Source organism: Syngnathus scovelli, chromosome 1, assembly GCF_024217435.2.
Source record: "Syngnathus scovelli strain Florida chromosome 1, RoL_Ssco_1.2, whole genome shotgun sequence".
Lineage (NCBI taxonomy): Eukaryota > Metazoa > Chordata > Actinopteri > Syngnathiformes > Syngnathidae > Syngnathus > Syngnathus scovelli.
The window spans coordinates 22,762,960-22,789,694 of NC_090847.1; the positions used below are offsets into that span (position 1 = coordinate 22,762,960).

The 26,735-nt window shown below is 40.7% G+C and overlaps 1 long non-coding RNA gene across 8 annotated transcripts in view; it reads left to right on the top strand.

Moving 5' to 3' along the window:
* LOC125982473 (uncharacterized) overlaps positions 1 to 25,277 on the top strand; it is a 146,296-nt gene extending 121,019 nt beyond the window's left edge. Inside the window, exons 4-7 of one of the 8 annotated variants that reach the window (XR_007486440.2) lie at positions 15,026 to 18,510; positions 19,108 to 19,186; positions 21,646 to 21,746; positions 22,340 to 25,277. This is a non-coding gene — a long non-coding RNA (uncharacterized lncRNA). Of the gene's footprint in view, positions 1 to 15,025; positions 18,511 to 19,107 lie in introns of all 8 variants that reach the window. The other 7 variants (XR_007486419.2, XR_007486404.2, XR_007486409.2 and 4 more) reach the window with 7 other exon arrangements.
* The last annotated feature ends 1,458 nt before the right edge of the window (positions 25,278 to 26,735 follow it).

Genomic DNA, 26,735 nt, shown 5'->3' on the forward strand with positions numbered 1-26,735 from the left:
AATCTGTACTATTGGTCATGTGTGGGTGTTACTTTGTATAAATTATTACGAAATCTCAAGTGTTTAAAACAGAGTTGCTCAGTTTGACAATGCAATGCTAAATGTAAACAAATGTGCTGTTTTGGGGGTCTCCAGAAGAGATCATTTGGGAAGTAGAAAGATTCCAATTGACACCAGCAATATTCTATTTTTTGAGTAAGGACAATTCATTTTGTACAGTACACTCAGATATAGGTTTTGTGTTTGTGTATCTGTTTGCACCTGCAAAGCAAACAAAAATAAAATATATAGGGCGCTGATGATTCATGTTGTGAAAAATGTCAGGTGACTGGCACAATATGTCAAGGCGGCACAATAGCACTGAACAGACACGTGAATTCTGGACTTTCTTCATAATGCCCCTTAATCAAGTGTCTGGTGGCTCCATCATCCCTGGCCGGGGCCTTGTGCAGCCTGTTCACAATCTGTCTAATGACAGAGCGGGAGCCGCTGAGCGCACCAGTGCTTCCCAATGAGACACAAAAGGAGATCACAGGCTCCATTGTGGCTCGGCCGGCGCAGCAGCTTAACACTCATCAGGCCCAATAAACCTGTCTCCAGTCTGGGAGAGACACACCCCTCATCTGAGCCCGCCGCCGTGAACGGATGATGCCATTTGGATTTGACGAAATGGACAAAGTGGAGGAGAATAATCAGCATTGGAATATGTGGAAGTTTCCCACTGCCAATGTTATTATTGTTAACAGAAAAAGAACAAAAAGTGTTTGCGTTGATGAAATATGACAAATAACGTGTCAAAAAATAAATTACAAGTAACCTAAAAATAAACAACTTTCCAATGAAAAATCCCCAAATAACATAACCCCGCCCCCTGCTGTCTGTGGAAAGAGTGCCCAATTAACAATTTCAGGAAAATATGTGACCCTGAGAATGTATTACATTTCATTTTTATTAAAAATAAATTATAATATGAATGGAAAGAACGGATGTCAGTTTAAAACTACATCAGTGTCTGGCTGAAAGCGTAATAAAATCCCAACAAGGCCTGGACAACTATACTGTTTATATTTACACTTCCCTAGAATACCACCGTCTTTTTTTCCCCCCGTTTGTTTTCTTGGTAAATCCAGATAATGCGTGACTATGTATCTGCGTGCGCTGGTTGTTTACTTGCCCGCCCTTTTGCCTCCATTTTCTAAAGCGGGGCTGCTCATTCTTGGCCCCCTGCGCCGCCTTCCGGAGCTGCTGCCAAACGTATGCAAATGAGCATGTCCACAATGGCGCCCACAGCTGCACGCAGGCGGCCAAAGACAGAGGACAAGGCGGCCGTCCCTTTCATCCTTAACCCCTGATCCCCTCGCGATGACGCGTCATGTTCGCCCCCAGAAATGCGTCCTTCCCTCTCTCCATCCCAAAAAGACCCCCACCCCACCCCACCCGATCTTTTGGCTGTCCGCAGTGTTCTACATCATGGTGCTGATTGCTCTTGAACCTTTGTGAAGAGCAAGAAAAGTAAACAACTTGTGCCTTTTTCCACCCTCCTCCCACTTTATTCTGCAGGTTTAAATGACTGTGTGGGACAAGGCTGGAGGGAGTTGGTGGTTGGGGTGGGGGTAACCCCTAAAAAGGGAGTGGGGCTAAAGAACCTGATTGCTTTAATCTCAGCGCACCCCTTTTCATAAAGCTTTTTGGCCGTGTGATTCAGACCCAGGCCTCAGTGTTCGGCGCCCCGCCATTGTTCTCACATGAAAATCAATTCCCTCGAAGACCCTCCTTAATCCTGTTTTTGGCGTCAACAATGGCCACTTGTGCACAGCCCTGATAGACTAAGAGCCGGGATGATGCGGCTGTCTGCTCTGATTCCAGCCTATTCAGGTAAAGGCGGCCCGCGTCACTTTGTAGTGCCAAGTGCAGGACGCGACAGGAAGACGTTTGCGATCATAATTTCCTGCCGAGCGGAGGCCCGGACGCCCCGCGCGCCTGCAAGACTTTTAATTAGGACAGACAACCACAGAGATTAGAGATCAGCCCGTAACAATGAAGTGTCCCTTTGAACACGCCTCAGCCGCTGGCCCTACTGAGCCCATATGGAAGGCCCGGTGCCATGATCACGCTAATAAGCATCACCTCCGCCTACACCACACCCCTCACTGGATTGCCTGATGCACAAATGTATTTATTATTATGAAACAAAAAGTTTCACAGGAAAACCACAGAACTCGATAATAATTAGAATTCCACATTGAAATTTCCCCAAAGCAAGGAAACATTTGATCAGGTTTTAATTGGTCATTACATTTCTTTTTGGTCTCATCACTTGTTGCTAGGCAGAGTTCATAGGGCACAATCAGAACTGCCCCGTCATGTTCTGATCACCATGCACCTTATTCATCAGACCATACTGGGATCAGGAATTGTCTTTTAAGTCTGTATTTACATAAACAAGGAGGACTTGTACAAAGACACGATTTTAATTGATGCATTTCTCTCTTTTTTTCCCATCTTCTTGGGGCCACCATGTTGTTGTAACCAACTGTTGCCGGGCAGAGTTTACGAGATTTTATCAGAAGCACCAATTAGCCAATTATACACTGATGACTATTCGTGTTATGAGACCATTATTTATTTTTTTAATGCGTGTCTGTAATTAAATCAAGATTTCTACAAGTAAGCATGCTATGAGTTAAGATAGCAACCTTTTAAATGGCTGTCGGTATCGTGGGCTTTTAATGACAGTACTACTTACTACACTGAAAAGAAAGTTTTTTTCACGCTTGCTTTGTTATAAATATCAAACAAAGATGAGGAAAAAAAACAGCGTCATCCCCCTCACACGCACCCACACACACCCCTAAAATACAAGTCTGTTACTGTTATGGTTTCATCGGAAGGATTTTTTATGCATGGCCTAGAGTTGTTTATGATGATACTACATCCAAACTTCAGTGAACTGCTTTGTGCCGAGACGTCAAAACAGTTATGTCTCTGCCTTGTCAGATCTTTTTTTTTCAGAGTACTTTATGTTATATCCGAACATGAAAAAAAGAAACTAGAAAACAGCGAAGAGGGAAACTACAGTACTCAAAAATGTTCTGGATTAACAAAAATCCTTTGTCATAAAAACGTTGTCGAGGATGCAGCCAGATACGAGATGCACGCATATCAAATATCTGGACGGATTTGAGCATTTCCAGAATATATCTGAAGGTATGCTGAGCAAATTTCTTACTTCAGAAGTGTGTATGAAATGGGTAGCCCTTCATATTAAGCACCGTCCAAGAAGTAGCTCCCAGTTTCTAAAAGGTTGATGAAGCCCTTGTTCTAAAGGATCATCTTAAATCAAAGGTGTCAAACCCAAGGCCCGGGGGTCAAATACAGCCCGGCACATCATTTTATGTTGCCCTCAAAGGCAAATCATGTGTCTGTAAGTTGTCTTCCTTTTAATAACAGTGAGATATTGCAACAAATAGTTGTCACAATCCCACTTTCAAAATGAATTATAAAATTCTTGATTCCTGCAGTCTACGTGATAATATGAACGACCATCCATCAAGATATAATTCTATCAGGTTGATTCTCGATCTCCCTTCCTGGATAAAAGTCAAGCAAATCACGTTTGGAGGGCAAACTTGGGGCTGAAGGCCTCATGCCCCTGAGCTAAGCTATGTTCCTCTTAAATACTAAACTATAACGAGTTGTCTTGTTTATCTTATCTTAATGATTTCACCCTTCTGGATTAAATACAAAAGGCTTGTTGGAAAGGGAAACAGCTCAACAACATGTAAGGCTAATAATAGCCTAGTAAAATCATCTGAAGTGCGAGAAAGGTCCTTTCTGGATGACCCGCAGTGATTTAGGACCACGGCCCATCCCAACTTCTGTGCGTAGGTGTCAAAACAATGCCGTCTCGGCCCCGTCACGCCTCATTTTACACCGACATAAAAAAACAAGCACGGCTACCGGTCTCCAGATATGCCAGATATGAGCTTTTGATGTCGCCTTCCTGGAAGTCTCCAAAGGGCAACAGGAAAGGCAGCCGAGAGACGCATCACAGCGACGATCCGCCTTAATTACAGTCAAAGTTACATGTGAAAATCCCGATGAAGGGGACACAAAGGCCTAAGTCTACAGAGGAGATTTCATTACTCGTTCCTCTCCTTACCTTTTCTGTGTCTGGCGAAGAAAAGGAACAAAGGAGGAACCCTACTGATAGAAAACTAGCAGAACAGTGAAACAACAGGACACAACTGATCGCTCATGCATGGCTGGGATTAGGCACTAGAAAGAGCATGGAGAAGAAAGCGCACGACTAAAGAAACAGGGGACTGACAAACTTTTTTTCTTCTTCTTCTTTTGTGCCAAAAAGGATGGAATGAAAGCTCTGCTCATATGAAAAGATAGAGAGAGAAGCATTAGCAAACAGGGGCGGTCCTTTTCAGCCCGCGTACGCCTCCAATCTCGTTCGTCGCTTTTATGCAACGACATGAAAGATTGAAGTGATCCCTCCACTTGCCTGCCTGAGACAAAATCAACAAAAATTGGTGATCATCTTAATCAATTCATTTATTTGCATATATATAGATAGCAATCCCCAATGGGAATTTCAAAGCACTTGGGACTCCCGTCAAAGTTGTTCATGCTCTGCTAAAAGGAGAACGTCCGAGCAGGGGTATCAAACTCGTTTTTGTTGCAGGCCGCATCGTCGTCATAATTTTCTTCGGCGAGCCACTCTGACTATCAACCCACATAAATGTATGAATGCTTCATATTATATACAGAGTAGACTACACGACAAATTGATGAAGAACTAGTTTTCAAATCTGAGACCAGTAAAAAAAAAATTGAAATATTTTAAAAAGATGAATGGTAAAACATCTAGCAATATCTGTATTTTTTCAAAGTGAAGACAATTTGCAATTTTAGTAATGACATAAATTTCATTTGTCCTCACGGGCCACATAAAATGATGGAGCAGGCCGTGTTTGGCCCCCCGGCCTTGAGTTTGAGGCCCATCCAGGTCTTCCCTTGGCTTTGGCCCGAGCTCAAATTGTATTCTTCTCTTTCTTCTGCTGCAATTCAAAGAAGGGACGAAGGAAGGCAAAGTGACTTGTGCCTCATTTAAGGCTAGTTGCTTGAATGTGGGGGAGGCCATGGCGACGCCTCTGTTTTGCCACGGCTCCTTTTAAGTGGCGCGCATCACTCACCCTTTGCCCAGTTGGGTTGCCGGCTGAGCTGGGGGAGCGCAGTCAACTTGTCTGGAGTCGAAATAAGTCATTGGAGAAGTGTGAAGCCCGGCACAAGGCGAGCACGGCCATGTTTGTATACACACTGGAAAATGGAAGTGAACGCTTTTATTCCGCATAACAAGCCAACTGATGTCTTGCATGTTAGAATTCAGATACAAATACAGAATGAATTCTTTTTGAATGTTCCACTGCCATAATATACAAAAATGAGTTTGTCTATAAGAGTGGCACAATTTTTTACCCTCAGTTGCTTCAGCAAGGAAGTGGTTATGTTGGATGTTTGTTTGGGATCATTACCCTGTTGGAAAATTGCCTGGCAGCCCAGTTTTTAGTGGGAGGGATTGTGCACTGCTTCAGGATGTCAAAGTACATGTTGGCATTCATGGGTGCCTCAATAAATTACAGTTCTACTCGTGCAGGTCCAGCCCATGTCACTATTGCCACAGTGTTGACCCCCCCAATTTTTTTTTTTTTTAATGTGAGGCATGTATTCACTCGTGTCAAAAAGCACACTTTGGAGCACCAATTTTTTTCCAGATGTCTGACTAAAACTGAATTGCGGCGCAAAAACTAGAACAATATTTCCCATAGGAAATAATGTACATGTAATTAATCTGTTCCAGACATGCACAAATATTAACAAAAATACATTTGAAAATGATTAAATATATTTTAACAAAAAGTAAACAATGTGAATTAAATATAAATATAGATTGAACTGGACGAATGAACATTAAACATCACTTTATTGAAAATTCGATATTGTAGTGTATTTTGTGTTTGGAATGCTGTTAACTCAGTCTGTCTTTTTAGTTTTTGTTGAACAATTTAATAAGAAATGCTGTGGAAATATTCAGCTTAAAACTTTTGCACAGTGTTGTATGCTTTCTACTGAATAAAAACTTTGGATGAAATCATACTCATGAGAATTGAGTCAAATGAAAGACAAGCATTTCACAATCAATTTCGGAAAACTCTCCCCAAATGACTTTTCAGTACTAGATAGTAAAAATCAATTTATCACACGTATTTAATAGTTATTCATTTTAGTGGTAAAAAAAAAAAAAGTAATATGCAGTGAATGGTTGCGTCGGCCTTTGAGAGCAACGCGATTGATCACGCTTCAGTGTTGATGGCAAGAATAGCATGCATGGCGCTATCCTTATTAAAAGGAATTAGTGATGAATCACCCACATGCATGAATCATTCATCAATAACAACCTCATTTTTCCAACGGCCCATGGTGATGGTGAAAATAATGAAAAATACCAATGTATGGTAAATATGAATCAACGCATCAAGCCTACCCACCCCCCTTCGACATGTAGCTCAACTTGAAGTCAATCCTTTAGCGTTTTTACTCACATGATCCCCTGGTGGGAAGTACAAATACTGAAATGTATATTTGTACGTTCAAAAAAGCAATATAACAAAGCAATATAGAAAATGGATGAATGGAATAATGATTCCATTTTGAGGCTCTTTGTCAGCAAACCAGGCATTGGTGCATGTTTCTCATATGTTAGCTTAAACGCTCCTTTTCTCCTCAGAGGAAGTTTTCTCCATTATGCGGAAGTCATGTCATCAAAAGTGGCATTTGGCAAAACAATAGCTTGCATGGGGGACTCTTTTGTGGCACCTCCGCCTCTCCCGCATCTTGTAGATGGCTCTTCTAATCACCATGACTGGCTGACCTTTAGGCTGGTCCCCTTTTCCTGGGATTTACAGCTTTCACCGGATTGACCCTTGCCCCCGTGCCCGCCCCCACGACACTCCTACAGACACTCCCCTTCACGTGAACGCCGGACAAGGAGCTGCAGCGTCGGGGCGCCGCCGCGTCAGCCGTCCGCGGTCACCTCAGCTTGTCAAAACCTCTCTAGGTGGTACGATTCAGTGGCCGGTTCATTAAAGGCCCACCTCCGAGCGACCGCCCCCTTACCTCCCACCTCCAGAAAGAAAGCCCCCTCAGCCACCCAGCCACTTTGGCCTGGAGCATGGTAGACATGCTTAAAGCTGGCCCTAATGATGTGTGCCATGGTAGAGGAGCTAAATGCCACCGCCACATGTGGGGATGATTACAGGAAGTAGGAGCGAGTAGCAGGGGAGTAGTGGGGGTGTGATGGGGGGGGACACAGCTGGGCACAGAGAATTCCCAGAGGCTATTGTTGTGGGGCGACTCAGCAAAAATCTCATCCTGGCCAGTCACGCAAATTTAGGATCCAATAAGACGTAGGTGTTGCGGGGGTGCGCTTGTCTCTTAATCTTTAACCGTTGCCACTGTTCATTTTGGCTTGTGCCAAGATTGAATTTTTAAAAGCTGCATATCTTTTCACAATCTATTAACAGCTTATTTGACAATATGGATGAATAACAAACAATGTTTCAGAGAGTAGGAAAAGTCCATTGCGTCTGTATCAGGGTAGCCGCTGACCTCTGTGTGACCTCTGTTATGTTTAATATTTATGGTGATTATTAAGCGGTTTTACTGTTTCACTATTTCCAATTCCCCACATGACTCTTCAAAGTCCACTGAGGTAAATGTGGTGGAAACAGACAGTTTTTGGACTCCCCTGTGGTCATTCACACACATGACTCTTGTACTGGTTCCTTCATGAGCCTACAAAGACCATCGTGTATGTTTCTGTGTGAACCAAACCAAATTTGGTGGAAAGAAACAGTTCTCATGACTGTTTCAAACTTCCCCATTCGTCGCCAGTCTCCCATAAAAATGCCATAAAGAATGCCTTTGAGAATCCACCATGACTATTTGCAAAACGCCTAAGATCAACTCAAATGTTCATATTCATTAAATGCTTCAAGCTGCTAAAATGAACAACAGACCGCAAACAGCCGCCCGGACAAAAAATTGGACACCTCGATATTCTTCCAATCAACAATTGAACTTTTTCCACTTTTCAATCCCGAGGGGTCACAAGTTATTATTTATTGCCGTGTTTGACTCCCACCTAATGAACCCCCCCTCAAATGTCTCAACAGAGCAAGTTGGTAACCTCCTACCCAATGAAGTGCTCCTTTTTGCCTCTTTCCTCCCAAACACAGAAAAACAAAACAACAAAGAGCGGCGGTACATAAAGGGGCTTACGGTCAGATGGGTCACATGCTGTCCATTGAGTGGCGAGTCCATCAAGACCATTCAGGGAGCTCTATAAAACCGGCAGGCCGCTTAAATACCTGACAGTACGAAGGGAAACAAAAACAAAAGAGAAAAAACAGGGGGGGTGAAAACAACAGATAAAATAAATAAGACAGCCCCTGTGACTGATGTGTATAGATGGTGCCGGAGAGTCAGTGACAATTCAAGAAATGTTGCCCGGGTCACAAAAGGCAGCTGGAAAACAGCGAAGGAGCTTGCTGGGCACATTTTTTGAGGCTCTTTCCACTCGGACCCCCTTTTGAGTCTTTGTCTCCGCTCTGGCTCCATGAAAAAAGTCAATCACACACACTCGTCTGTGGCTTCTGGCTATTCATTTCCCTTTGTAGGCTCCGGTATTAATCAAGCGCTCACGCCTAAAAGCCATGTTAACTTTAAAAACCATGCCACGGAGGCAACAATTAAAGAAACTCTAATAGAGCTATTTCCAGTGTCCTCTCGCTGATCATAATTTAAGGCTGAGAACACATCAAAAAGATCGGGTGGCGAAGAAAAGATAAACAATGGCCGGTGGTAATAATTCATATTCACAAACAAATTCAACCCGCCGGTCGACTGCTTCTGCGTCAAGTATTTTGTCCGATATGGAGGAGGGAGCTGGTGTGCTCAGGTGACTGAACATTGGTGCAACACACAAAAATATGAAAATAAACATTTGGTGGCTTTTAACTAAAGGAAAGAAAAAGCCAGTAATGGAAATTCCCTGACTAATGTTACCAATTTACAAATCCAGTGACGCCAAACTCTTTACCTCAGTTTCCACTTAAAAATGTCTTAAATTCATTTAAAAATTCGCCTCTTTATTTTCCTAAAATAATATTTACCATTATTATAAGGCACTGTAATATTAGACACAGTTTGAACATTACCGCCGCATTTATGTAGAAAAAACTATTCTGTATCCCATTTTAAGTTGAATGCAAATGTGTTGAATTTCAAGTTAAATACAACTGAACTGTTCAATGATATTCTTTCATTTTCTGTCTACATGTGCTGTTACTCCATTTGTGTTCAAATATCCATAGCCATAAGAGTTATAACACACTGTCAATGGTGATTTGTGTTTAGTTTGACAGTAAACTTTATTTGGGAGTAGTGACAAAGAACTTGAAGGAAAAGTCCATGTCTTCATTCCCCGCCAGGACAATCTATCACAGTGACCTTTATTGGAGTGTTCAGTCGCAAGAAAGTTATCCCTTCTTTCTTTTGTGTTTGCTTTCAATCAAAGCGAACGTGCCCTCAGACTTCATCCACAGTATTTACACTGATTGAGAGCGCCGCTCAACTCCATCTTAAGTTCCGTCTGTCTGACCTTGAATTGAAAAATCGTACAAAATACAAGTGTAATGCTGCCAACCGGGTTGTCAACGTGTTTGTTGTCATGACTAAACGTTAAGCAGTGATTGTCCAACCACACTATGGTTGTCATTTTGAAAGAACTCTTTCAAAGGCTTCAAACGCGTGACAGATGCCATCTCCAAAAACGATGAGCAGTGTAATAGGTGGAAATGAATTTGCACGCAAACTGACTTTGTAATGGCTTTAAAGAAATCCATTTTTACAATAACGAAAAACTATAATATCCAGCCTATGTTTGGTTGTTATTGTCTAAAAAAATCAATCTTGAGGCGAGAGGACAGCTCCTGCAGAGTGAGAAACGAGGCAAAGTTTTATGACAATTCTCGGACAATTCAAGAGCGTTAATAGAGTTGTTCTCAAGCTCTCCTCAACACTTTGAAATGCTTTATGAATACAAGAAAATCTGGGGGACAGACCAATAGTATTGCTTTGGCAAAAAATATCAGATGAACCATATTTGGACAAAAGAGGTTTCTGCCGGACAGCGACGCTATGAAGACATACGATCCCCTATTAGATTGTTTGGTTCTGGCAGAGGTTACAGTTCAATTCTAATCTGACCCAAGAGGGCACTTATTGAAATTGTTACCCCAGACAACCAGCTCTACATGTAATATTGTTCTTCATGAAAGCATACTTTGATGACGTCATGAAATAGAATGTAAAGAATAAAAGATCTATGTATCTATCTATCTATCTATCTATCTATCTATCTATCTATCTATCTATCTATCTATCTATCTATCTATCTATCTATCTATCTATCTGTCTATCTGTCTATCTGTCTATCTGTCTATCTGTCTGTCTGTCTGTCTGTCTGTCTGTCTGTCTGTCTGTCTGTCTGTCTGTCTGTCTATCTGTCTATCTGTCTATCTGTCTATCGATCTATCGATCTATGCAGAGGATAAAGAATTTATGATGGTGACTATTTTTATAATATTGTCTATTTTCACGTGTTGTGGTCAAATTTCCGTTGCTTACAAAGGGGTTACAACTCCATATAGTTTATTTTTTCATAATCTTTCAGAAAGTATGGCCTAATAGCATTCATCCCTATTGTGTATGATTAATTCTGATTATGACTGTGACCACCAGAGAGTGGGGGAAAAAAAAAAACTTCTTTTCCCTCCGCTCCACGACCAGTGGGCAAGAGTAAATACCAGTTAATTCAGCGCTTGGAAAGAGTGCATACACGACTAATCACGTGTCATTATATTTCAGTAATGGAATAGAAGGTCTGTTATTTCCTCCGTGATGAGATGTGGCCGGCTCTCGCTTTGATCTCGCTCCCTTGCCAGAATGAGGCAAAAGAAATGTTAGAATGCTTTTATACATACATGGGGAGAGGGTGTGTTGGGGGGTGAAGAAAGGAATTAGTTTGATGCAAAACATCAGGGGTGATATCACATGCTCGCAAGCTGCTGTATTGGCCGTGTCCTCATTTGAAGGGAGTACACGTGAAAAAGCCACACTTTTAGGTTCTGTTCAAAGATGACAGTCCATAAAATAATAAGCGTATTGCTGTGTGGTCAGAGGGAAGATGAGGGCTCCTTTTAGAGCAAGTCTGATATGGAGGAGGGCTCGCACGGGTGAGGGAGGGGGGAGAGGGGTGCTATTTGAAGTAAGCGTAGAGCAGCAGGTTTGATTGGCTAAATCTTGGACTTCACAGAGGAGCTGCCCATTGCTACAGGAGGGAGAGTTTTTTTCTTTCTTCTATACTCCCGTGTTAAAAAAAAAAAAAAAAAAAAAGCTGGGCACTGGGGCCTGACTGGAACGTGATCATAGGCCAGAGAGATTCCCATTAAGGTTTTGGGTTAAAAACAGCATCTGTGGGTGGCTTAAAGAAGCCGTCTCTTTTTTTTTTTTTTTTCTCCCATCGAGGTAAAAGTCTGGCACTGGTTAACTTATATATGTCATCTCACTGTGTCTCTATTCTTCCTCCTACATCAAGTTTGTCTTCTTGCTCATTACAGCCCTATAAAAAGAAAGCGATTGTTTAGCGCAACAAAAAGCTCCGCGCACTCGGTTTGTGCGCGCCTCCACAAGTTTGCGGCGCGAGAAACCACGAAATGATCACTCCTCTCTCCACATTGAGCTAAGAAAGTGAGGTGAGATGAGAGTGACTGGTGGCCTTCACACTCAAACGACACCTTGGAACATCTACAGCTCACACTAATTTATACTGGGACCAAAAAACAAGCTTTCCGAGGGCACATCTTAAACCTCCAGTGCACTTTTGCTCACAGAGGCTCTGTGCTGCCCTCTGCTGGCCAACTATGAAAGGCTGCAAGATTATTAATACCAGAGGTTCTAAATTTAATTTAAAAAATTACTTGCAGTTTTTGATGATGATCAAATGGACCAAAATCGTGAAAAGAACGAATTAATTAATAATTTTCTTTAGCACAACAATACTTTATTTAAATGCTTCATCGTGACACACAATTGGCTACGCTCACCCTTTCCTTTGGTATCATTAGCGAGCAGCAGCATTAGAGAGAGTGACCACTAACAACCGTCGATGTGTACATCTTGTTGTTTTCTTCCATAGATTCGTCACCAGTGGACGAGTCTTTCACATTTATAAATGCATGAGCAATTATTTTGGCCATTTGGGAAAAAGGGGCGGATGGGAAATGTCAGTTTATTCAAACTCAGCATGCATTTGGAGATTTTAATGTGGTGAAGACCACATGGAACACAGAAGAAGGTTTTTGTTCGCAGCTTGATGATTTTTCTCATAAGTGTGTGTATATGAGTTTATCCAAGCTAACTTGGTGAGAGGCGGGGTACACCCACAGGGCACATATATGTAGAAAAAAAAAACACGTTCCACATTAACACCACCTATGGACAATGTAGAGTCTGGGTAGAACAAATGTGAAGGTGTTTGGCTTGTTTAATGCTGCTTAGGGAATACTTGTTATGTCAAGAAAGACTTTGCACTTTGGTTGGTGCTACTGTTTTGCTTAGCAACAGAGATGAAAGTAAGCAACAAAAAAAAAAGCTTCAGCCCCATTTTATCAGTAAGTGAAATGAAGACAATCACCCTTTCTTGCTCAAATTACATCAAATGAGGGTAAACACACGCTGATTATCCTCCCCTCCGAATCAAATTCAGCAAAAAATCCATTACATTTAGGCCGGATTATTAGTTAGGGTAAACATATCGTGATAATTGGCCCTTCCCGTTCAAAATCAGATCGAATTGGGCCTGATAATCAGTATATCAGGAGAAAAACATACTAATAATGGGCCTAACAAAATATCATGCGTTCTGATTATCAATATGTGAAAGTTAAGTCAATACCAATAATCGGCCTCTCATGGTCTGATTAAAAAAAAAAAAAAAAATCTGAAAAAAAGATTATTTTTGTGATGGTTACAGAAATCAAGGCTCTTATGAGGTACTTAAATGAATATCGTTGCTAGGGCATCTGGAGAGAGAGAGGGTTACCCCCCATCCACCCCCCCAAAAAAAAGAAATAATATCCCATTCTGCCTATTCAAACATGACACTGCAACCAAGCTGCCGCTTTGTTGCTCCTCCTTAGAGTGTGACAGGCGAGCCGCTGCAACAAGGAGTGCCTATACGTATGTACACTAAGCCGCTCCCTTTTTTTGACATCCCCATGAATAGAAGCCCTGCCGGCCCCTCCCCCGCTACAGTTGGCGCGATGGGGCGACAACAACAACTACCAAAAAAAAAAAAAAAAAAAGTCTGATTGAATGAGGAGGTCTTCTAAGGTTGTCCGTGACGCTTGGCACGAGAGCGTTGGCTTGCGCTATCACAGCTCACACTGTCTGAACCTCGACTGGCCAACAGATGGTCACCTGGATTAATGGAGTCAATTAATTCATCTCATTATGTAATTAAGGATGGAGCCTGACGAGCAGAGTGGGCCAGACTCGGCCGCCTAAGATGCTAAGCGCTCGATTTATCTCCCCCAGAGAGGCAAAGCGGAGGGCGGTTTTCTGTCAAACAACACCGGGGTGGCGTGCAAAAACATTTGTTTACAACCAAAGCACAAAGTCCTTGTTTACTTTGAATGTCTCCAAACTTTATGTAGCGTATTATCGGGCCTCCGGGGAGGATCAAGGAGTCCAGTTTGGTCAACAAAACAAAATACACTTGAGACAGACTAACTGTATGCCTTGCATAACTCACTTTAATCCTCACATTGATGCCTCCGACGTCTCCCTTTGTTAGCTGGGTGTGAATGTTCTATTATTGTGACACGCGTGCAACTATGCCCAGCTGGCGACGTCTTAAGGGACAACATACATTTGGATACGTTTGTAGTGAAAGCGGCAAACAGAGAACAAACGTAAATACCATTTACATCCCTTTGGTTTTGGCTTGTTTGTGACAAAAAAAAAAATATATATATACAAAAAGTTTTAATGGAGAGCAAATAAAGGCCATTACGTACTCATTCCGCTGTGATTTCTTTATTGAGACTAAAGTTGCAGCTAATAAGGCGCAAGCGCCGATTGGGGAACTTCATTTGAAGTTATTGGATATTTTTACAAATACAGACTTTAGTAGTTACCCATCATAACAGTCATTCAAATACTTTTGAAGGTCACCAGAGGTCACTTGTGACTCTATGAGGACAAGCGCAATAGAAGATATGTGCAAAATAGCCTTTCTTTTCATTTTATTTCCATTAGATCCATAACAACCAATGAAGTAATTATTAACTCTTATTTTTGTACTGAGATATGTCTTAGAATTTAGATTTATATCATCCATCTTAAATAATTAGCAGACTTCACTAACTGGTAGTTATTTTTTTTGTAAATTAGTAATGCAATTAGGGAAATAGTGTTTTATTAAGGGGGGCCGGTGTTCTTACGTGGAGTCACTGACTGTTTTCATCACTTGTATTTAAATTTGTAGTGTTTATTTGAGGTTCACGTGCACTGTCCTCACTAGTAATACATTTTAGTGCAGTAGAGTGACAAGTGAAGTGCTACATGTTATTTAGTAGAATTTGATGACATCACTATCATTATTAGAAACGTGCGGATATCATGTAAGCAATTGCTACAGGATACAATAGATATAATAGCAATATTAAAACGTCATACTTATAAATTACAAAAATAATAGCAAACAAAAAAGAAAATATCTCAAAAACATGATGTGTGGGAAAAAATACCTTTTTTAAATTTAAAATCAGCATCAAAACTTAGGGACTCAAAGTCATCCATCTCTGATTAAAATTTGCTTTTGACCTGACAGGATCATCTGTGGCTGAAACGTGAGAATTTGGCCACTAGAGGGCGCGCCAGAGTACATCTCTCCAGGCTGCCTGGTTACTGTACAAATGCTTGAGTAAAGTGGAAGCGAGGTGAGAGAAAGCAAGAAGTGATGAAATGTATGCGTGCATTGAGGAAGGAGGAGAACATGAAAGTCTTGCCATCTTGCAGATCTACTATACCCCACCCCCCAAGGACCCCTTCCCCCCCTTCCGCGACCCCCAAATTGGAGCTCCCAAGCATTACATCTGGATTCAGACAGCATTAAGTCATCTTCATTAAGCAGCTTGCTTCCTGTGTCTTTCAAGTGTGGGCTTCTATGTCCTTCCGTGTGTTTACTCATCTGGAATTGATGGATGAAGTCGATGAGAGGGAGGAAAGGAAGGAGGGATCAACCCTGTCACCAGTTAGCTTATGTTGCAGCTCTCGAGCTTCCTCGCAAACGTGCAGTGGTGCAAACTATTGAAATATAATTACTACTCGATTAATGTGCTTGAGTACTGCTACAATTACGCAAGTGATTCACAGAAGCAATTCCACATCCAGGGATTTATTTAAAAGAATTGGTTGAAGTCAGATCCAAAAATATTTGTGGCTAAATTTATGGGAAGACTTTTCTTTCAATATAGCGTTAAAATTCAAGTTAAAAAAAGAGCAAAACTATTTTGTATGTAGATAAAATGATCTTTTAAGAGTGACAAGTGACAATGGACCATGAAAATCCTTTTTTCTTTTGTATTTAAATACGTTTCAGTGTTTGCTCTTCTACTTTTACAGAAATAATCCAAATAAAAAATATTTTAGATTAGTTAATACAGTCATGACTTGACAGTATACGATAAATATGAGTTGTGGGGGGGGGGGAAAGATATGCGTTCTTTGACCTCATCTTGCTTAATTCTACAAAATCACCACATCCGAAGAAAATCTACCAATCAGGCATAACTTAGAAAGTGTAAATAATTTATTCCGCATACTTCAATTTAATATGCAAGTAAGAAATAATGCTGCAGACACAATTTACATATTGTCTTGTATAAAAGTACACAGTGGCGGTAATGCCGAATAGTCAAAGGATGTCTAATACAGAGCGAGTCGAGACATTTCCCAGCAGGGGTCCGGTCAGCAGGGGGTGTGGAGGTTTACAGTATGTCTAGTAAGAGACCTCCTGCCATGTTTGATATACCAAGATTGATAATCTGGCCTCGCCCTATTAATTACCACTGTGTAATCCTGCGAGTTTTTCTCACCGCACACGTCAAGCAGCTCCTGCACACGCTCCCTTAATTTAATGGTGGTTAGTAAGAGCGGATAAATTGTCGATGGATAAGCTGATATCTTTTTGCCCAAGCGCCCACCTCCTTCCATCCCATTCCATCCTATCCTGCCTCGCCTCCAGCCGCAGAATTATCATGATGAGCCGGGAAAGAGGATGATGTCTGAGACGTGATCATCTGTGAGCAAACTCTCAGTCTAGCCATGTGCTGTACATTGCAGGTCAGGCTTTCTTAGCACGGGCTGAGAATATCCTCATACTGTCTTATAATGAGATACAAATCTTTTTAATATGTATGAGTGACCTGTCTGATGTTGATAGATGGGCGATAAATCCTTAATCAATGTTCCTGGGGAAGTGTTTTTAAAAAAGATTAAATGTTTTATGCTTCACAGCCCAAACTTTCAATTTTTCCCAATTTGTCCATGCAATTTAACACGCCATCCCACCATCTTTACAATCCTTGTTAAATATTTTCATTGCCCATTCAATAATCACTTCTTTTTTTCTCCAGTAGATAGCAGCATTGTCTCTCAAATCTAATCTGCAGTTAGCGGAACCCACCCCTCAAAAAAATAATTAAAAAAAACAAACTGTCACTTCACAAGAGTTCGTTGGCTTATTTATATCCCAAACAATAAGTGGACTTCTATAAAAATAATTGTCACATTATTCTCTGGGGACACATTTTAATGCTAAAAATGACGGGCGATTGTTCTATTTTAACTCCTCCTAAAAGTGGAAAAACAATCTTTTGACCCAGGATTAGTTGGATGGGCTCTAAGTCTTGATATGAGATGGGGTGCGGGTCTACAATCTCCTCCGGAACCGCTTTGTGAGAGCACTAATGCAAGTTGTGGTTGAAAACGTGGCGACTCCTAATTGACCAGCCAAATAAAGGAAGTGGTTTCAGCCAAGTAAGGATGTCCATTATAGACTTTACAGCAGGGGTGTTAAGAATTTTTCTACAGGACCACATACAGCAAAAAAAGGAAGGACACATGATTTTATCTCTGCTCTGAGTCTCATCTCGACATTCTGAACCAAAACAATAGTAAGTTATAGTAAGATGAAAATGTTGTACTTGAGTGTCATTTTGATGTCTTCAGAATTCTGAACTTGACACGCACAGGAAGCATTTTTGCTTCCAAAACTAGATCATTTTTATTCACTGGAGGGTTATGAAAGTAAATATTTGTTTTAGTCTCAGGTGTGAATAGATTCTTTGCATATTTGGAAAATCTCTATAGAAAGCCAATTTATCGTGGTGTCCTGAAATATCAATCGAATTTGTTCTGTGACTGACCATGCAACAGTTGTGTCTCAAAACAATGTTAACCATTGGAATAAATGGAAATTCCATTTATCCTTAACACCGCCAGACAAATTAGTAACAAAACGGTTTTTTTTTTTGCCAATTTGGGTTTTTGCTCCAAGGTGAAATTGACTGTGTGCACTATGGCCACTTGGGGGCAGTACAGTACAGATATACAAATCAGTAGAGGGTGGGCACTACATTGTGAAGTCAAAGTAAATAAAAAAAAATATCTTTCTTCCATCTGGAAAAAAAACACAAAAAAGGAAAAGGGGGGCTTGACTAAAGATTACATCTTACAGGAAGTGAAAATACAAGAGCATTTGTGCATTTTCGTTGTTGAACTGCACGTAGGCCTTCCGTGTCGTATGACAGCGCGTGAGTTAATTGCAAGGCCTCCGCCTCTCATCTGTGTCACTTGATGCATTGACGTGAGTGAAGTTGCATCAATCGTGCAAGTCCTCTGCAGCCACCCACCAAGTCAGTCAAAGCTTGCGCCGTGATCTTTCTGTTTGCTTTTCAAGAGAACTCCACCCACATCTTCTTTTCAACGCGCCTTCTTCTTCTTCACCTCGTTCGCTGACCTTGGCCCGCTCCCGCATCTGCGTCGTTTTCTCAGCATGTTGTGTTGCTGATTTGAGAATGCCAAAATAGAGCAAAATACTTTTTTTGTTGACTACTGTGTGTCGTAGCCACTTCTCTTCTGACATGTTCCAGATTGATCCAGATGATCGTGCACAGCTCAGTTTTGCATTTTTTTTTTTGGGATGATTTCCCCCAGATCCAACATTGTCAGCCTCCACAGAGCGCCATTACATAAGCACACTCTGAAGATGGGGAAGCAAGACAGGAAGGAGTAGACTGAACCACGCTCGGGGTAATTATCTCCCACTCCACGATGGCACTTTAGCTGTTTCTGATCATGCTGATGCGACTGATCGTAAGCCCAAACTTTCAAATTTCCTTCCACCCTCAAGTCTTAATCGATTTCACTACTCTCTCAGCTTGTTTGTGGCCTTTTTTTTTTTTTTTTACATAATGGTTAATTAATTGATTTTTTTTACAAATATTTTTTTGAAGCTTCTTTTACCGCATAAAGTTCAGCTACTACCAGTTCTTGTCATTTGAGTAAAATATCAATTTTCCAGTTTGTTTGCACAATTCCTGGCAGCACTGAACTCTATTAGCTGTAGCTGCAGTGTAAAAAAAGTGCAAGAAAAAAAGAAAAAAAAGCTCAATTGTTTCCGGAGAGCAGAGAGATTCTATGCCTGTAAATGTTGTTGACTTTTTTCACATGTTGTTAAAGTAAGTTGCAGTTGCTTGAAGGATCACAATTACTTTAAGACATATGCTATTTCACAGTAACCTGCTAGCATTAAGCTAGCTGACTTTCATTATGTCGTTTGGTTGAATATTTTTTGTGTTTTAATATACAATGTTTAATTCTATTTTGCTTTGTGTGTCTATTTCATAGTAAACTTCAACTGGGAGTTACAAATAACTTGAAGCAAGCACGCTTTGCCTCTTCTTTGGAGAGAGCCCGTTTCCTTAAAGTAATGTTTTTGTACATATGGATTAACTTGTCAGTACTGTAAATGTGGCATTTCTTTCGAAGATATATCTGTCAAAAAGAAAACAATTCAAACCATATGGTGTTATTCAATTCTACTTCATTTTTTGTTACAACTTGTACAAAATTTAAAACAGAACTTGTGTGTGTAGTAAAAATACCCGCTGGGAATGAAAGCTACGAAAAGTCGTACTTGACAGCCAGGCAACTTTATGCTTTCAGAATTTTTACACAGACCAGAAATTTATGTCCCACTTGCACGTTGCGTAGTTGTTTTTAAGAGCCCAACTGTGCCTGATTACGAGGCCCTAAATGTGGAGTGGGTGCTGTCAAAAGGTCAAGATGGGGTTTTAGGATCATGGGTGATACAGCTGAACACGTAACTCACGCCAAGGAAGCAAGTAGACAGGAGGAAAGTGAAAAGAATTCCGTGTGGGGAAGCAAATGGAGCATTTAATTGCCCCCGCTGCTTGGTGTAAAACCGCCGGCAAAAGGCTGCAGAGCGGCACAACAAAAGCTCGGGGAGGGAAGGAAGAACGCAACTGGCAGACAACCCTGACGTGGACCTCCACCCCTGTCTCTTGGCTGCGTCACTTAAAAAGGACGCCAAGGCAACAACCGTTAATCTCTGTTCATTAAGTGACAAGAGCTTTTTTATTGTAAGATGACCCAATGTTTCAAAGTGATCCCCACCACAGTTAAATTTTACTACAAATACTTGGCAAAGTCAAATGTTAACCCCGAAAAATGATTGCAGTGCGGTAACTTAAAAGGACATTTTATCAATGTATTAAAACAATCATAAACAATCGACAGAATGTGCTAATTTACTTTTAAAAAACTTGTATCATTATTATAATGACTACAATTATGATAATTACGACAGTTTATTTTTATTGCATGTTTCAGAGAGGTCTAACGTCATACATATTGTATTGAAAGTACAGAACATTTTACATGCAAGAAATAACAAATCAAATAAAAATCTAAACTATATTCAAATAGGACAAGGAAACAAATTGGGTTAGAACTGATAAAAATAAAACAAAACTAATAAAATTCAAATTGAGGCCAGAGTAACAACGCAATTCCGTGTAATTTACCCAAAATTAAAAGCCAGTTGCACTTTGTCGGCCATGACCTGAGCCCCCCAGCTCCAAGACGTCTGTCTCCATCCTGTCTGCCGCCTGATCTGTCCCTCTGCGGCTCCTCAGCTTCTGTCCATGTTGTGCTAGTTGACATGCATTAATCATTAGAACAGCGGCTTCTTGAACCGACCTTACGTAAGCCTGTCGGCTACTGTCTACAATTCTCATCTTCACCTCAGCCTTGGTCACCATCAATGCAAACATTTTAGAAACTCTTTTCATACTTTGACCATATATGTCTATCCCAACTTTAAACTGTTCAAATCATTCAGGCCTCTATGGAACAAAGTTTTGCATTCCTTAAATCCCGCTATTTTTTTTTAGTTTTTCACTAAAACCCTAACCCTAACCCAAGTCCAAAATGAATGCAAACATTTTCTATTCACTTAATAATTCAACATTGATGTCTACGTCCATATTTGAATGTTATCCAATTTTGATACTTCCTACATGCCCCTAAATTCCACAACATTTCACGTCAGCATCATCTCTTACATGTTAACCCACAATTTCTCTGGAAATTGCTTCCTCTTCAAACAATCGTATTCTTTGACGATGGAAAGTTGCATCCTCCGGTGTCATTAAGCAACAACAACAAAAAGCACTTGAGTTAATAGAATTTAATTAAATTTGTTCAATCCCCTCAAGATGGCCTCGCTGTCATGCAGCTTTATGCACACGGGTGATTACGGACCACCAGCTTGTTTTCTTCTCTCTCCTCTGTGTGTGCGTGTGTATGTGTGTGTGTTAGTCTTACAAAACAACTGAGTACATACAACACTTATTCCAATTCAGCCAGAAAATGACATCTTTGAAATGCATGTTTGTTCAGCAGCTTCGAGGTATTCAGGGTCAAGTTTAAATGCTTAGTTTCCCAAAAAGAAGCAAGTGAGGCACCATCAAACCCGTTTGACATGAAGAACACTTGGGACAAGCTTATGAAATATCGACAAGAATAACAAAGCACCGCACATGCTGCTGTTATTCGACTAAATTCATTGTTCTTTGTTTGTCCGACAAAGAGTACTACAGCCCTACCGGGATTATTTTGGTTTGTCTTTTCTATCCCTCTGTGTCTTGCTCATCTATTTCCTTTCCTTATCATCCACAGTAAAGGAATGCTGTAGCTGTAAAAGCTGCCGCAAGCGCTGTAATAGTCCGTTAACAAAAGATTAGCCACAACAATTAAATTTCCTCATTGGCTCTCGTCCTGTTCGAATGTATGAAAAGTTGGATTGACTAATTATACAACAGGATGTTTGCTAGTGACTATATTTTGGAAATTATTTTGCAGGCCCCCCAAGATCTCGAGTGTCCCAGCACCCCAGTTTGAGAACCAGCACCTCTACGGCACAACTTTCTTGACCTCAACTTCCAATCTTTGCTTTCACTCATGTAATTGTGAGATTTGATTATGGTCTAATGTTAATGCCCATAAAAGGTCTTAACCACTACTGACCTGTTCCATAGTCGCAGAGTTGCTCAGCTGTTACTAACACACACAAAAAAACAGGTACAAAGTATGAAGGAACTGGTAGTGGTAATGGAAGTGTCATAAATAGTTGATTGCAATTTTCTAGCTGCAAGCTGCTCACTTTGGAAGCTCGGAATTGCTTGGCCTCCTAGTGGCCATTCCTTCAGTTAGTAAATAATGCAGCATCAAGGTAATTTGCTTTCCAGTAAGGTGGCACACAATGCAAGTAATGCTTACAACACATGGATGATGACAGTCAAATATTTCCCAAGTCAAATAAGTCAGGAATTTCTCATCGTGGTTTAAGGTATGTCCTGCTTTTGTGAGGAAAAGTTCTCAATTTTCCATATCCGTGAATAGATTACTTTTGGCCACAAAGGATTACGGCAAAGACCTCCGATACTATAATATACATCCACACAGCCTGTTCTTCTACCTTTTATCCCGTGTTGCCGTTCTGTATAAAAGCCACTGAAGCCATATATAAAGTGCTTTTTTTTTTCCTTTCCCCCAGAAACAACGATTTGCACATTAAGGAGAAGCTATCCAGCCACACGCTTCCTGCTTAGAGAGACTATTGATTGCTGTGGACAGATGCAGATGGATCGTCCATCATCAGCAGTTAAAATCTAACGCGTCCTTTCAATAGAAGCCTTCCTAATGCAATACTTGCCAAAACCCGAGGGTGAAAAATGACTGTTAGCGTGTCGGCTAATACAAAGAGACAGAAATCGATCAGAGAAGCAGATATAACGGCATCGACAATCTGCTGCAGCAAAATTGTACAACAATGAATTTTAAATTATTGTTTGGTTTACATTAGGACTGATGAGTTGTTGATTACTTGTGTGACTGCAACAGCACTGCCTTTTTTTTTTTTTATCGTGCTATTTGTCATACACTAAATTCCAAGGATTATGATTCTGCCTTTATAGATCACCATAATGGATTCGAAATAGAACACGCAGCATGTGATTGAAGGAAAGACTTTTCAGCATTTATCATTGCAGGGATGAGAAAATATTTTCTTTGCAGTTGATTATAAATGAAAGTCCAGTTCATGTCGTTAATATTTTTCCAACACAGTACAACTATTTTGTTCCACGGAACAGTCTCATTTATGGATTCGGATTACCCACCCATCATTAGGCCATCCTAGAGTGTGACAGGCTTAGTCAGGCTCCCAAAGATTCACCATTCAGATTTCTTACTGTTCCTGTGAGGCATCTGTCAAACATGTCAACTCCCATGATCCTTGCTAAAATCTGTACCAAAATTTAATTTACATGTGTACTAAATAATAATGTTGAAATTTTGCAAAAAAGAAAAATCCTTTTTACAGCACTTGAACAATAATTGAAGAAAATACCCTCCTTCCTCAATTAGCCAAAGCTAGCAAGGCTAACCCCATTGACAACTTTGTGCTATCAGACCTGTGTAGTTTTATGAATTTTGTGTCCTCTTGTTTGCTGTGCCTTCTGCTGCCGAGTCAAAAGTCCTAGCAGAAGGTACAATGAACCTGTGCATCCGCCTGTTGCCCATCCAAAGAAGTCATGAGAGCTAAATTGAAGGACCCAGACCACCTGTAAGAAAGAAATGGATTTCTCCTCTCTATTTGTCTTAGACAAGTAGGTCGAGACAGATGTATCTTTAGATGTCAAGGAAGTGACCTCTTGTGCCAACGAGTGGTGATGGACAGGGGTGCGCTTAGCCCTCCTGGTGGGGCGCAGCGGGGGGCTATGTAAAGGTGAGGTTCTGGGTGTCAGGACCTACAAAGCGGACCCCCATGGGAGAGTAATCACCATGAGGCCAGCCACAGTTAGCACAGCAGTGGCCCTCAGTCCCACAAAGGCACTCCTCTCAAGAGACATGCCTGCGCCTTTGTACTCTTCTCCTCTCAGAGTGTGCCCCTCTCCGGGGGGCTCGACAGGCACAACGGGGTGCCCATTAAGCCATTAGAAGTCTTGTGTGTGTGTAGGGGGTGTTTCATCCCTGACAGCCTCATGTACAAATAGGCACAAATACACACAAAGCGACATACTGTAAGTACTGGGATGACAAAATGTTGTAACACTGCAACTAGTTTGTTATTTTCAGCCTTCAGTCATTGAACTAATGAGGTCAGGTCATGAACACAAGTCAGTTCATGTTTTGCCAACTGAACTTTTGTCTTTTAAATTGTAAAGGTTAAGTCTGTTTCGACTTGAGTAACTTTATGATGCTCTCTGTGGGGTATTCATTTTGCTTAACTCAATAAGTTTTGACACCTCTTGTAAAAATTCATTAAAAATGAAATGAGCCGAAGCTGTACTCCTATTCTTCAGTACTGTGTGTGAGTATTTTTGCTTTCTATACATAACAGTGATTTATTTAACCAAGTTTATTATCAAGACAGGCCACGTTCACTCTGTAATGGTGATTACAGATTACAGTGATTGCAGCAAAGAAGATTCTCTGCAGCGGGAGGTAAGCTGAAGAAAGCTGTTGCATCACGCCGCATCATATTCACTCAGGCTGCTCATCTCTCTTCTCGCTCGGCCCGCTCTTTAAAAGCGTGACCCCCACGCCACCCATACAATAAAGCCACGCTAACCAATTGACACGCCGCAGGCCTGCCCTCTAATTGGAAACAGTGCCATCTTGCTGGACCTTAATTACAGTTGCCATGGGAACCGCACAGAGAGACAAATGATTCAATGGTCAACTTGTGACAGATTTGTAGAATAGTAATGAGCAGCACTTATTCATTTAAAAAAACAAAACTGTGATCATCACGACACAGTTTTTGTGTAAGCAATACGAAAGCGACTGTTCTATTTCTCACTGCCAGACTAATTTTAGATTTGTCTTGGGCAGGGTGAGAGCAGGTCTGCAAAGTTGCTGAAGTTCACAGTCGTGGGTTCTGTGAGCTGTTGGTTATCGCTTTCAGCTGCCTCCTCTGCTCGGAGAAAAACACCATGCGTTGCTCAATGTGCAGGGACGTGCGCACGTGCAGCTATAGAAGAAAGCCCAAATGAGATGAACCACAATGTAGCGAGGGATTACTGTACTTCTTTAATATATTGCAGTTTCACTCTATTATATATGGTCTATTTACACTGAGTGCTAGAAGCCCCAATGATCGTGAGCAGCAGGGGGGGGCCCCATTTCAACCCCTTACACTGAGTGCCAAGCAGGGAAGAAATGGGTACCATTGTTATAGTCACTGGTATGACTCGGCAGGGGTTTGAACCCACAACCTCCCAATCTCAGGGCGGACACTCTCCTCTTAGGCCACTGAGCTGGTAAACACTTGTATCGTAGTATAACACTTATAGTCGTTTTTAAATAACGTGTATATATACGCCTAAATATTGTTATCCAATATATCCACTGCAATTTCACATTAGATTGCTGGTTTGAAATTTGCTTTTAATATTACTATTTTTAATAAACATTTATGTTAAAACTTGTCTGGCGTCTTATTCCTTGTTTTTATATTCGCCAATTAAAACATACAAATCAGACATTTGGTTAACTGCTTTATATGACAATATGTCATACAACACTACATGAGGTTAAAAAAAAAACAGAATAAATAGTTAATTGGATCGAACCAAGCTCTTGCCGAGTGAGAGCGCGAGTCACTAACCAGTCGACTATTTCGACCGGCAGTCTGTAATAGCTTGCACTGTTTTGTACGAGCGATGTGTATTCCAGTTCTTTTAAGTGAACTGAATCTTTAGAATCGGTTCACTCAAAATATTTGTTCAAAAGAATCGTTCACCAAATCGTTCGCTACACTTTATTTATTTATTTTATTATTATTTTTATAGTAGTTTTTAAATAACGTATGTACGCCTAAATATTGTTATCCAATATATCTACTGCAATTTCACATTAGATTGCTGGTTTGAAATTTGATTTTAATATTATTATTTTAATAAACATTTATGTTAAAACACTCATAAATGGTGTTTTATTCCTTGTTTCTTTATTCGCCAATTAAAACATAAAAATCAGCTTAATCATGCTTTATATGACAATATGTGTAGGTACACTACACAAGGTTTAAAAAAAAAGAAAAAAAGAATAAATAAATAAAGGGTTAATTGCACAACAAAAGCACATCAAGGTAATTTCTCGCACCTGGGATCGAATCACGTTTTTACCGAGCAAGCGCTCGAGTCACTAACCAGTCGGCTATTTCGACCGGCAGTCTGTAATTGCTTGCACTGTTTTGTACTAGTGATGTGCATTCCAGTTCTCAAGTGAACTGAATCTTTAGAATCGGTTCACTCAAAATATTTGTTCAAAAGAATCGTTCACCAAATCGTTCGCTACACTTTCTTATATATTTCTTTTATTATTTTTTTTACCTCGTGTAGTGTACCAAAATATCCCATAATTATCTGCCTAAATAATTGTGACTAATTTAAAACTATTCTACTTGTTAATACCTACAAAATAACATTCTAACCTCATTTTCACATGGTCCTTGTTTACATTTTGCATCTGACACTGACAGCTGTCAAGTGCCACGTTAGGGCTCTTCTTGTATAAGTTTTATTTGTTATGGGTTTTCTTTTGTAAGTTTAACTTTGGGTACTTCGAAAGTGTCATTTTAAATTGTACTTTGCTAGGTGTTCGTGTACACAACGTGTTGTGATGACATCTGCTGTGGAGTCTTCACTGATCTAGTCGCTTGTGAGCTGCTCCATAAAACCATACATGTTCCATGCACTGAGAGCAAGGCTTCCATAGGGTAGTGGGTAGTGCTCTGGGCTTTCACCCCGGCGACCCGGGTTCGAATCTCAGTGGGACCAAAAACATTTTATCATAGAAAATTTGCAACACGGTTGGTCGTGTAACCATATAACGATACACTTCCTTAGAGCTAGGGTTAGGTTTAAAGTTAGGGTTAGAGCTAG